Here is a 13,264-nt window from a genome sequence, read left to right as displayed (position 1 = left end):
ATATGCCGCATAACTTCTTGAGCTTCGGACTTCTTGAGCCAGAGGTGGTATCCACCTCTTAGTACAAATCCACAGCTGCAGTGAATAAAAATGTGTCTTTCTGCTAGCTACACATAATTCATTACTCTTTAGTACACTGAATCTAAAAGTAGAAACAATACTCTGTGACCTAGGTGACCAACTGCTCATGATGAACAATACATTGAAAATAATTCAAGCAAACAGTTTATTCCCATGGACTAACATCTGTTCACAAAATATTTCAACATTTATGAATAATATATAAGTGAAGAGGCATAAGTGAAGAGTTCATGAACAATTCACAGACAAAACAAATGCTACTTTAGCCAGATAATCCTTTTGTGACAGAGTTTGGCCAACTCCCATGCTCAAAGAACTGCTAATTTTTGGTAATCTGCCCTTCTCTTCACCCCTCCAGGTCTCATCGGGGGGAATGCCAAAGATTGAGGGATGGGGACTACTAAATTGCCTGAAGTCTATCTCATCATTCTGATTCCTTTACTTCCCCCAGCATGAGGCAAACAGAAATCAGCCAGGACCAAAGCTCCACAGCTAATGTTTTCTACGTACTGTAGCTATTTCAAAGATGCCTCTGTTCTCCTCTTTCCCTTCCCTTCAATTCAAGATGATACCTAACATGAGAAGCAAAAAGTCCAGACAATGACATGTATATGTCCTGGAATTTCTAACCATGTCTCAATGCTACTATCTGAGAGAAAAGCAGACTAATAGAAACTATCTGCTGAAAAAACATGCTGCCTACTGCTGACACTGATGTTCACTATGTACCAAACAGTGAAAGCCCCTTCTAAATGTTTGTCCCAAATTCCATGTATATCTTGTTAATCCTCTTCAATTTTCAGCATTTTCAAACTAGTTTTCAAAACAGCTAGAGGGTTTAAATGAGGAATTTCTACTGAGTGGAGGCACAACTGAAGTCACCCTTAGGTGCAGTATCCCTTTCTCTATCACAGACTGGAAATTTCAGGCTGGATCCAGACACCAATGTGAATTTCTCCAAGTAACTTCAATGCACAAAATTAGATGCCATCTAGCGATAGCACTCCACATTCCCTACATAATCAACAGGGAGAGACAGCTGGTTCCCAGAGGGCAATTCAGAAACATGATACACAAAAAGGTAGCTAGTAGAAAGTAACAAACATAGAGTGCATCCAATTCCTCTCCTCACTCCAGAGATTAGATACATCTCAGGATATCACACAACTCAGCCTGATACAGTTTCAGCCCATACCTCTCGCTTCCAGGCCCGACTACCAGACTACAGAATAGGTTAGGTAGGGCAGTGTTTCGTCCCTGGCACTGAAGGAGGGTAACAATGCAAGTGCCACGGGGCCAGAGCACACTACTGACAGACTTCAGGGCAGACCACCTGGTCCCTGCTCACAGGACTGTTTCACCAGTCTTGAGTTGAAAAGCCAAAAATTCATTAAGATGGAACCAGAACTCAGATGTCTCCTTCCTAAGTGAGTGTCCACAGATTCACACTCCTGCGGTCACTCCTCTGTGTGGTGCACCTACCTCACTCACTTAACACTGCTTACAGATTCATTCTCCATGCATAGGGGAACTGTATGCTTTGGAGATTGGATTCACAATGGCTTTATACTTCCAACATTTATCTAGATCTCTGATTTAACTACAAGCTTCAGTCAAGTCAAGAGCCATCCCTCTTTTAAACACAGCATACAGCTGTTCCAAAAGAGAACTTTCCATTACTAAGCACTGGTGTGGCTTCCAGCCCCTCCTGGAACACTGCTGTTTTGTGATGGTCCAATCTGGCGGGGGGGGGGGGAATAACAACGTCTGGGCTTATTTTCAGATTTTGCACTTAATTTCTAATCAACTAGATTTTATTTTCACTAGATCACTCAGTATTTTTTTTGTCTTTTGTTTTTTAGATGTTAACAGGAGAAGGATGGACTCTGTCCCCAAGTTCTCTTTTTATGTATTCACATCGCTGCAGCATTCATTTGGGATCTCATTCTGTTTTGCAGTGATCATGAAAACCAAACCCCCTGCTTATTCCATTAATACTGACAGATTATTTAATTGTACTGTTACTTGGTAGGTTTCCATTTTCTTACCTGTTTGTACAAGTCCAAAATAAAATCAAAGCATGTCCACTTCTAGAAAGGGGATACCAAGTCAAAGTAAGACTGGACTTACAATACTGCAAGCTAGAAACTCCTTTTTGTTGGTTTTGTTTGTTTGTTTGCAGTATCACGTACATTGTTAGATGATTAAAATACAAGAAGAGGGGGGATTGATCCCATACTATTCAAGTTAGCCAAATAAACTCCAGGATGATAACAAGCCTTAGCTACTAGATTTGTCATCACACTCCATAAGTTGTTTTTCTAAATCACCTGCACTGCTTTGAAAATTTCTTACTGAAATATCAACAATTCCTACAAGTCTTCTCCTCTGTTATGAAGGACTAAACAATAACATAGTACACTAACTAAAATATACATTAAAAAAATAGCTCATAGTAAACCAAGCCAGACAAACAGAGTACTTCCAACAAGTCTGCCAGTTACTGAAAAAATTATACATATATTCTTATTCTTACTAATCTTGTTCACCAAAATAAACTTAGTAGGTTACTCTCTTTGTTTTGGTTCACAGTTCATAAAATGTGTATGCCATTATAATAGTATTCACTGTACATACCACTACCATTTTCAATCTTTCCACATGAATTCTTATAAAATATGAGTGTCAGCACAAAGCACGTGTGTTTCTAGATACCACTTAAAATGAAGTATGTCTTAGTCCAGTAACAAATATACTCTCTCACACATCAGAATTTCTCACTGTTTTGAACAGCAACAAAGACAAAATACACCAGTGATAATGATTTTGTCATCAGACCAACCATATTATGCCATGCACTCTGAAAATGACATTTTCCTTGGCCTTCCGGTCAGTGTAAATACAAAATGTGTGTGAAACACACCTCAAAAATGTGATTTTTTTCATGAGGAAATAGCCCAAATACTTAACTATGAATCTAAATGTTTCTGAAAACACAAACTTGGGTCATGTGCATATGAACAGATATGCATGTAGGTTTACATGCCTGCTTAATGCATTTCCTGATAAAGCAAAGTCCTTAACATAGCTAATATTTGCCTTAACAGATATTTACACTATAATCAAAATTGAGATGTGGGAATTGTGAGAGGGTGGAAAATAGCCCTGGGAGGGCTATGAACAGCAAGGGAAGGACATACCCAGCAGTCCTGAGCTGCAGAGAACAGAGGAGGAAGGATAGACACCCAGCTGTCCCATGGGGTATTCAGCAGTCATCTTCAAGTGTCCGCCTTTCCAAATGCGAAGTAAATGTTGTCCCCAAGTAATCCTTATATTTCCCACTCTGTCTCCCAATCCAACCTGCCCTACATCCTTCACTTCTCAGTTCTCCTCCCTCAGAGTTTGGAACCCTCATGTTTGTGCTTTCACCGCTCTGTGGTTCCCAGCTCACAAATCCACAAGCCCAGATGCTGTCTTTTCACTCCAAAACACTTCACTCTCAATTTTGAGACAGTGTCACATGCCTGCTGGGGGCATCTAGAGGTATAAATGCTTTTGCTTTTGTTGCTGCCTCTCATAACTGGTATTCCAAGGATCTGACTTCACTTGAAAACGTGTTCATTTCTATAAAATTAATTTTCATCATTACATGCATACATAGTCTCACACTTATGTCTGATTGTGCAAAAAAAATAAAATCAAATAATTGCTAAGTATAACTATTTTTGAAATGCAGAAACCTAAGCCTCCTTACAAAGAACATTTTGTACTTTTACAGCCTATTTCTGAAGTTCAGCATCTCAGCTCAAACTACTGGTAACATTCCTGCAACTTACATTTCAAGTTTTGACCCTGGGATGACAATTCTGCAGAGTTGCAACATTTGTGTGTTTATTTGCCCATCAAACCTAATGCTAAACACTGAAGCTAATATTTTCATACTTTACACACTGCAATTACAAATTTATTTCTATAAAATATAGTTCAGTTGCTAGAGATATCTCATAAACCCTGTTTTTTTCCTATCATTTCATTTCCAGTCCCCATGGTGAGAATCAGGCATTCAAAAAAATTATCGTTACTTTAAAACAGTTTCCAAACAACACAAGGATAGAGTTGGATACAGTTAAAGCATCTACAAAAATGACTGAGGAAGAGAGATTTTAAATCTGGCATCCTAAACCTGATTAATCTGATTACAGTGCACAGAACTGCAACTATTTCTACTAAAAATTGAATTTGTCCCTGAGTGTGAAATAAGCATTTGAGAGCTGCTGTGGGATGGCTAACCGAAGGATCACAATTAATGCCCTCTGGCCCACACTTGGATTTAAGGAAAGCAGCTCACTGAAGTGACACAGATTTCTCAGATCATCTGAGCTTATACGGAAGATATAAAATACAAAGTTCTATTTCTCTGGCTTTCAGTGGAAATCATATGGGTTAGTTATTTAATCAATGGTAATTTGACAAACCAGCAAACCAAAATGCATTTCTACCAAAGCACAAAAAAAATAAATATTTTAATTTAATTTACAGCCTATCTAAAGACAAAGGCATATACCCAGTATTAATTTAACAGAGAACTCTGCTCCACACAAACCATATAGTTCTGCCTGCACTGATATTGATCAGTTGTTGGAGGAGCTGGGATTTTAAAACAGTGGAAGCATGAAGCTCGGCATACCTCCTTCCCCTAATTAGCTTTTTAAATACTCTGAAAATGCAGTATACCTTCAGGTAATGACTATTTGTCCAGCCCCATAGGCACACTGTGGATTAAAAATTGTACCTCATCACTGATTTCAGTATGTCACCTCAGCAGCAGCCACAAGCATGCCAGAGGTGATGGCTGCCAGTTATAGTCAGGTCAACCAACCTTAAAAATTTTGCTAGCACTGGTGGCATTTAAAGCTATAAATTTTTATCATCAGTAAATTAATATGATTTATATTTATACCATCTTCCTTGAAAGAAAAAAAACCTCTCAGTAAAGACCCTTTTCTAAAGCACCCTCACTTCAGCATCGAACCATTTGGCTGTCATTAACTGAGTCACATTTATGCAGATGAGGAATTTACCAATAAAATCTACGAACATGGTTATCTTGTTCCTCATCTCTGATTTTCAGAATCTAAACAAAACAATAAAACTGCTGATTTCTTTTATTGTTATCAGCCCGTCATATTTTGCAATAATGTTAAACTGCTTGCAATTTTGGGGAATGTATGCATTCAAACATTATACATTCTAAAATTCAATGTCAGTTAAAAGCGCTAATGCAATGAGTATAATAAATTAAGACTATTCTGTATATGCATTAGTTTTTATTAATTCCATGTTTATTAGGTGTTAGTTAAATCCAGTTTGCCAACTGATTTTAAAGCAAATACCTTTCTATAGTCCTGAGGAATGAATTGCCTTTTGCTGCAAAACTCTGTGAGTAACATGTTTCTAACAGAACTTTTCTAATTATTTCAATTCAAATAGCTTCCACTGTGGGAGACAATTTGGCTGCAGTCTGAGAGTTGCATCACCACAAGCATCCAAAGAAATCACTTTAATACACACTCAGAAATGAACAAATGCTGTTTCTACAAGGTGTCATTCCCACTGAGACCAGACTGGCAGGCAAGGCTCTATGTTCCTATAATGCCATTCTTCCTCAGGGAACAATTTTTGCCATAAAAGTTTTATTCCCATTGAATAATTTTAACTTCCCTTAAAGAGAGAGACTTTTTATTGCTGCAGAACAAACAGAATTTTAAAGATTCAGGACTCAAGTTTAACTCGTTTCATGCAGTGTCCAATACCTCCAGCCTGACTACGTTACACTCCAACCAGACAATGTATCCTGATGGAGTCCTGTATCCTGATGGAGTCTCTTCCTCCTCTCTTTTCATTATGTTTAATTGCTCTATACAGAAAGATTCACCATGCCTTTCCATCTCTCAAGTTGTCTTTTCACATAAGCCTAACTAGTGGGGAAGAAAACAAATGTGATATTGGGTAGGACAACTATGGGAGACCTTCTAGAGTTGGGTATTCCATACCCAACACAAGAAATAGGTTAACATCCTCACATATTATCATTAAGTAAAACAGTGAGGATGGAGAGAGAAATGTGTATTTCATTCCATAAACGTGTTTATAACTCTGAAAAGAGAAGCAGTAATAACAACACTACTAAATATTTAGCTAATCCAAAGAAATCTCTCAAAAATCTTTCATCACAGAATGTGGACAACAATAGTTTGTGTTAAAGACTTAAGTACACTAAGACTGAAATCCAAAGTACAGTCAGGTTTTCCTCTTTCTCTGTCTAATTGTCTGTCTATTGTCTAATATACTTTTCCTATATGTGCTAAGGTCCACCCTTCAGGTAAAGCTGGTAGACTACCCTGATTTATCAGTGTATAAAACGCTATGAAACTGAAGCACTATGATTCCAACAGCAGTGAGGCTACTGTATATACTTTTTGTCTGTTGTGATAACTTCATAGCATCAATTAAATAATGGCAGCAATTACTCTCAACTTTCCAATGAAGTCAATATGGGGCACTGATGTCAAACCATCAATCTGTACAGAAAGTTGGTCCATGCACAGTTCTGAAAAGAACTATCATATCTTCCACTCTTCCAGTCTTTTGAAAACACTTGTCATGTCTTTTACTCAGTGTGATTATAAACTCCTAAGGCTGGGATTAACCCTTTCTGTATACCGTCCACTGTCGCTGCTCCAGCCAATAATTTATGCATCAAAGACCTACAGAGAAATTGTACTTTAATTCAAAATTATGCTAGCAAGTGTTGAAGATTGATAAATCTAGAACCATTTCATCCCTGAACACTCTCCATTCAGTGGTCCTAAATGCAGAGAGCCAGCTACTCTTGCCTAAAACAGCATTTCATTCTCTATTTTGCGATCCTGATCCATGATGAGCAGCCAAGCCTAATACTTAATACCTAGCTGAGCAGAGCATTAAACCAGAGACTTTGAGATCAAGCATTATACTTGACCTTTTGAATTTTGTTCCAATCAATATCTCAGAAATTGATTTTTCTTTTATTCAGTATACCCAAATGGTTTCATTAAACTGAAAGATTACGTGACCTCCCAACAAGGAAAGGCCATCAGAACCTATTCTGTAGTCTGTTTTATATAAAAGCCCTAATTAGCAACCAGTGAGTATTCGAGAATATCAAACACATCCACCTCAGTTATTATATGACAATCATACTAGCAGTGGTGTTCAGAAGAAATTATGTACAGAATATTAAATTATCAAATTTTTGGATTGGGTTAAACGTCTGGCAGCAGAACACACAGCTGTATTTGGACTGCATGAAAGTACAACTTCAGCCATTACCACTTTGTTGTAGCGAGTATGTCAGAAAGTTTCCTAATCTAAATGCATTCAAGGACTTTGATACACCAACAAGTTACTCCCTATCAGGTGACAACTTCCCTCAATTGCACTTTTAACCTAGAATAAATGAGGTAATCACATTACTGTTACTATTAGTCCCAATCAGCTTGTAAATGGTTTACTCCTGTAGAGGTGGTGAGGCCCAAAGGATAAAGGTGATGTCAAGGGTAGCCAACAGGGACAAATGAGCAAAAGCTACCTGGTACTACCTGGACCCTGGCAATGGTATAATAAATTGAAAGTCCTCCTATTAAAATATCAGAGATCCTGTGGGTATATGTAAAACAAAAAGAAAATTAGGGAGTCCCTTGAGCTTTTAAGGAAGCGTGCAAGCAGCCTTGTGTTAGTGTCGCCACCTGAAAAACAGGGTCTTAGTTAAAGATGACCAGACTATATTTTCTGCAATCTATCTCTCATCCCAAACCCACTTTTATTCTACAAACTCTTGCTTTCCTGTTCTAATATCCAAGAAGTCTCCAACCCTATTCAATACCACAACCTTCTCCACAGCTCTCAACCCCTCCTGCCTGGTTACTGATAACTGGTAACTCCAGAGTTATCACAACTCTAATCCTTTCAAGAACTTTCCCCTCCCCTCCCACCCCAAATCCTGTCTGACAGAGTCCTTTCTATTCCTTCTGCCCTAAACTTCCTCAGTTTCTCATTTACAAGAACTGGGCTTTCTCATTAAAGCTGATTACAATTAAAGCAATCATGACCTTTTTGTGCTAAAGGAGAGGATTATATATATACATTTGTGTTTTTACTATCAGAGGTCTTGCTCTTCCTTGTTTCCCAAAATTCCCTCTAGATCCAGTGGTCTCCTTTCTCTTTCCTTTCTCCTATCCTCCTGCTACACCATGCTGTCATCTCAAACCTTCCTGCCCTCACAGTATCTGGATTTGTGTTCTTCTACCCCAATCCCACAATGACTATAATCCAGCACTCCATTTATGCTAGCCACCCTCCTTTGGTCCCTATTTCAGTACAGCTGTTTTGAGTCCACCATATGCCTGTTTTTCACCTCAGTTAAGCAAATTAAGGTTTGTAGGGTGGAGTTGTTTGGATGCAGACATGGCGAAGAAAGGGAATGAAAGAGCAACTTTAAAAAACTCCACCCAAGACAGCAATTATCAAAAAAGTCTTTCCTGATGAGAGCACAGGGACAAGAAAATGCTTTGGAACTAAGTGGAACATTGCATGATAATTTCCCCCAGTATTCATCCAAGCTCAATAGCAAATACATCCCTTTGTCTGTTCACTACGGAAAAAAAAAAAGGTCACTTTGCAAGATTGTTTAAATTTGTATTTCTTTAAATAATATTAATCCTAGAAAACGTGAGTTAAGGTTAGCCTGGTGGAAAAATGTGTGGACTTTTTCAAGCAGCCCTTAGAATATCAACCACAGAAAAATAATAAACAGAAATTTTAGAAGTGCAGTTTAACAAATGCTTAATCTCAATGAATCACCAGAAAAAGGAGGGAAAAAAACAACAAAACAAAATTTACTGCATGGCAACACTGAAGTGGTGAGAGTTTTATCTGGCAGAGAAGAAATAAGGGAAGGAGTATGAACCATTCTGTGCCTTAAATCAAAGCCGTTCTTCCCCCCCCCCCCCATTCAAAACATGTTTGTCTGATTATAAAGCTCTGGAAGATCCCAGATATGAAAACAGGCATATAATAACGTTCTGAGTTTGACCTGCTATTGCCTTTTTAAATAAAGTTATGGCAATTACACAAAAATTCTTTGGCCATAGACACTCAGATTTAATCTGAAGAGGACATAATATTAGCATAGATAAGACAAACCCTTCTCTGGACTGGACCAGGGGAAATATTCAAATTTTTTCCCAAACAACGAGTACCACTTGCCCTATCCTCACTCTGTCAGTACTGTTTAGATCAAGCTCAAAATGGAGAGCTCTAATCTTTCCCTAATCCTAACCCCACCTACCTCCATATAGCTTCAGTAAATAATGAAATGTCCATAAATGATGAAATGCCTCCTCCGTAAGAGCAGTGATCTTCTTTGCGCCAACTCTACTACAGCCCTGCTTCTGAGCTTTCTTAACACAAGAATCTGTAACTTTAATCCTCAGCACAACCCTGCATTTGGCACATCCAGTCTGGGCCCAAGCATGACAGCCTGAGAAAATCCCAACCTCAGCTATAACTCTAAAAAATATTTTATTGAAAATAACTGCAAGGAGTCCTTATGCTTCCATAGAATCAGTCAAATAATGGCCGCAGGACCATTTATCTGGATAAAAGGCAAGCATATGTCAGTGTCACACAAAAAAACAAGACATGCGAAACTGGTCAGAAATTAGATCATATTGTTAAAGTAGTAACGGTTGTTGCGTTGTGGAGGCTTGTATACGTACAGGAGGGAAAAGCAAGGAGAAACATCACAGAAAATGAGCCACAAAATAATTTAAAAGGTCTAATCTCATCAGATCCTGGGACTGTAGTACCCTGAAAAACTAACGGAGTATGTTTTTTGGGCTATGGCCCAGCTGAGAGAGATTTGAAACAGTACTGACAAGGCTTAACTCAACTGCTATTTGATTCTTGCTGCATACAGGGGAACTGGAGTTAACAAAGAAGATAATCTTTGCCTCCAACATTTACCCTTCCTCCTAAGCAAAGCTATTGGCAGAACTGTAACATTTGTCTACCTCTCACATCAAAAGAGATACCAATACAGACATATGCCCAAACACACCTAGAGCTGTGACTTTTCTCTGAGGAAACAGATTCTTAACTTTACTTCCCAGTCCCTATAGTTTCAAGAATATGTCTCGTAGATTTTTATTATGTATAAAGGGAACAGCTAATTTGAAAAATGACCAGTAAAAAAAACCTAAAAAATTCAACTTTCCAACTTTCTGACCCAAGATAAAAAATAAATTACAATAAATTACAATAAATGACACACACACCTAAACAATTTCTAGAAGTCAATCTCTAAAGACATTAATCTATTTAAATTGCCAAAGCAAACAGCCCACCTACCAAATTTGCACAAACTGCAATGTTATCTATGAAAACTAGTTTTCATGTTGGCCTCTATTTACCGACCTCTTTTTAGATCAGTTTTGTGTATCTAAAAACTCAGTTCTACATATATATGCACAATATCATTAAACTAGTAGATTAATTTTTTAATGAACCAGATTTGGATTAAGATGCTGATTAGCTTAATCTGAAATGACTTGTGGGAAAACATCAGTCTGTATTTTTCATTGATAAAATGTGTTGGAAGCTTTGACTCTTTTTACAAGAATCCAGAACCAAATCAGGCCTGTGGGTGAAAATGAAAACCATTTCAAATTCAAAGAAATTCAACAACTATTTTAAGCACATTATTAATAATAAAATTCCAATTTCTCTACATTCATATATATTTAATTTAAATGAAACTTTTCTAAATTATCAGCATAAAGTACTTCAAATAAGCTGATTTTGTACAATTTTGTACTCATCTTGAAAATCATCACCTCTTTAAATAAACCCTGAAACGTTGATTTTCAACACAATTTGTGACTTTAAAAAAAAAACCAAAACAACCTTGAAAACTGGTAAACAGTAGGGGTAACTTTCCTTGCCAATTGCTAATATATACAACATAAAATCTGATGTCAATTTACTAAAACAGCAGCTCCTAGAAAAAAAAAAAAACATTTAATTTCTATATGAACACACAATACCATCTAGGCAGTCCAGAAGCATGTAAAGAGGGTCACAGCTGGCACTCCTCTGGGTGAAAAGATCAAAATAAAAAAGCTAGATGTGGAAGAAGACATTAATAAATGTAAGGAATGGAATTCTTCTTCAGAGAGAAGTGTTTCTTGGTGATAAGCCCTCATTTCACAGGTATTCTTGTTGATTTACTTCTTTGACAATAACAAATGTTAGTGTTGAAACTCTGGCTCATTTGCACAAGTCCAGGATGATGGGTAAGATAGCACCTCAGCCTCAGAGAGAGGAGACAATGCAAAGATGCTGTAACAGACCTCTGGGACAACAAGAAGTCCTGATGTCCGGGGAGGGGGGGGGGGGCGGAATCTCAGTTTCAAAATTCAGTGACTCCCTCTTTCCTTCAGCCACTAAAGAAAGCACTGAAGAACTGCTACATGACTATTGTCTTCAAACATCGAAAGTCTGAAGTAGAAGGAGGAAAAAACCCAAACCTTTACAAGGCTAAAAATGTAAGGACTGGAAACACAGGTTTATACTTACTTATTAAGTATGTTATCCTTATTTATAATAAGGATTTTCAAGACTTTAGAGATGAGACATTTCAGGATTTTGAGAGAGAGAATTACATATGCAGAGAAATTCTAATAATTTTAAATTAGCAAAATGTATTGCCTGTCCAGAGAGAGAAAGAGGAAAAAAAAAGCTATATTATAGATCTAGAGAAGCTGTTCCCAGTTTAAAGGCGGTAACAGTAAGGTAGGCTGACATACAACAGTGACCATCTGGACCGCAAAATAAGGTACTGTCTTATGGAAAGAAAGTTGAAAGTATACCTTCACCTCATGAAGGTGTGGTCAGCAGCCAACTAGAAAATCAGGTGGGTTTGTTTGTTTGTTTTTAATGGATGAAATGAGAATAGCAAAGTTCCTCATGGTTATTAAAGGTTTGAAACAACTAATAAAACTGAAACCTTTTTATCTAGCTGCTGTATTTGCTTGCTGGGATTCAAGCATATTTTAATTTCCATTTGCATTTCCTGAACAAGAAATGGATCCCAAAGAGACTGCAAGAATGCCCAAGAACAACCTTTTTAGCAAGCTGGAATTCACGATTATTTTTTTTTTTTTTTTTTTTTAATCTGACCTCTTAAACTCAACAGGTTAAAAATTAGACATTAAAAATAGAAATTTTGGTAACAACTTCTTCTGAATTTCTTATTAAGTATCCTATGGAACTGGTAAGAATAATTATATACCATAGATTGAGATAAAGCCATTAAATATGGCAGTAAATATAATGCTTTGCTTTGTTTTATGTAATAATCCTTATTTGGCTCAACAGAAAGAAGAGGTCTGAGTCACAGGAAATGCATTACAGAGAAAAGTGCACTCAATTTTCATGAATGTTATGTTATCTTGAAAAACTCTCTACGTTAATTTTCTGAACCATGATGCATGTCTCTACAATAACTTTAGTTCCTTTCCAGCTGTGTGCATAGGAGCTTTGCACTTTTGAACAGCTCAGGAATAGCAGCGAAATTTACTTGAAAGTCGCACAAAACTGTTTATCTATACAGTGTTTGAACCAATTGAAGAAATGCTGTAAGCACAGATAGACTGACAGTCTTTGGAAGCATTCATTATTGTTTCAGCTATGATAAAATGGGAATGACAAGTATCTTGATAACAGGATTATCGCATTTCCTTTGTAATCTTTTTCCAGAGCAATAACATTTTGCAACAGTATTCAGGAAAATCAAAACACATCCCTTGTCTGCTATAGCAAAATTCCGATATATAAATATCAAATGGATGTTTATTTACTTCTTCGTCCATTAGAAAGTGATTTAACTTAGATTTATATATCAATTAAAGGGAGTAGCAGGAAGAAAGAAAACACCTCAAATCACAGAACACCACCACTGTCACCAAGCTGTGATGAACCTGAAGGCTGATGCCTTACAAACTGGTACCAATGCACTTGGATATACACACAGACTCACAGAAGCTACTCACTTCAGTGTAATGTGGATGAATATGCATGACTT

At 37.3% G+C, this 13,264-nt stretch overlaps 1 protein-coding gene across 2 annotated transcripts in view; it reads right to left on the bottom strand.

Annotated features, from left to right (window-relative positions):
• CTNNA3 (catenin alpha 3) overlaps positions 1–13,264 on the bottom strand; it is a 548,079-nt gene that overhangs the window by 277,611 nt on the left and 257,204 nt on the right. The gene's annotated exons all lie outside the window — the stretch shown is intronic.

The sequence above is a fragment of the Ciconia boyciana genome, chromosome 8 (assembly GCF_034638445.1).
Source record: "Ciconia boyciana chromosome 8, ASM3463844v1, whole genome shotgun sequence".
Classification (NCBI taxonomy): domain Eukaryota; kingdom Metazoa; phylum Chordata; class Aves; order Ciconiiformes; family Ciconiidae; genus Ciconia; species Ciconia boyciana.
The sequence above is the reverse complement of the archived record's forward strand: the minus strand, read 5'-3'. Positions and strand labels throughout refer to the sequence as shown.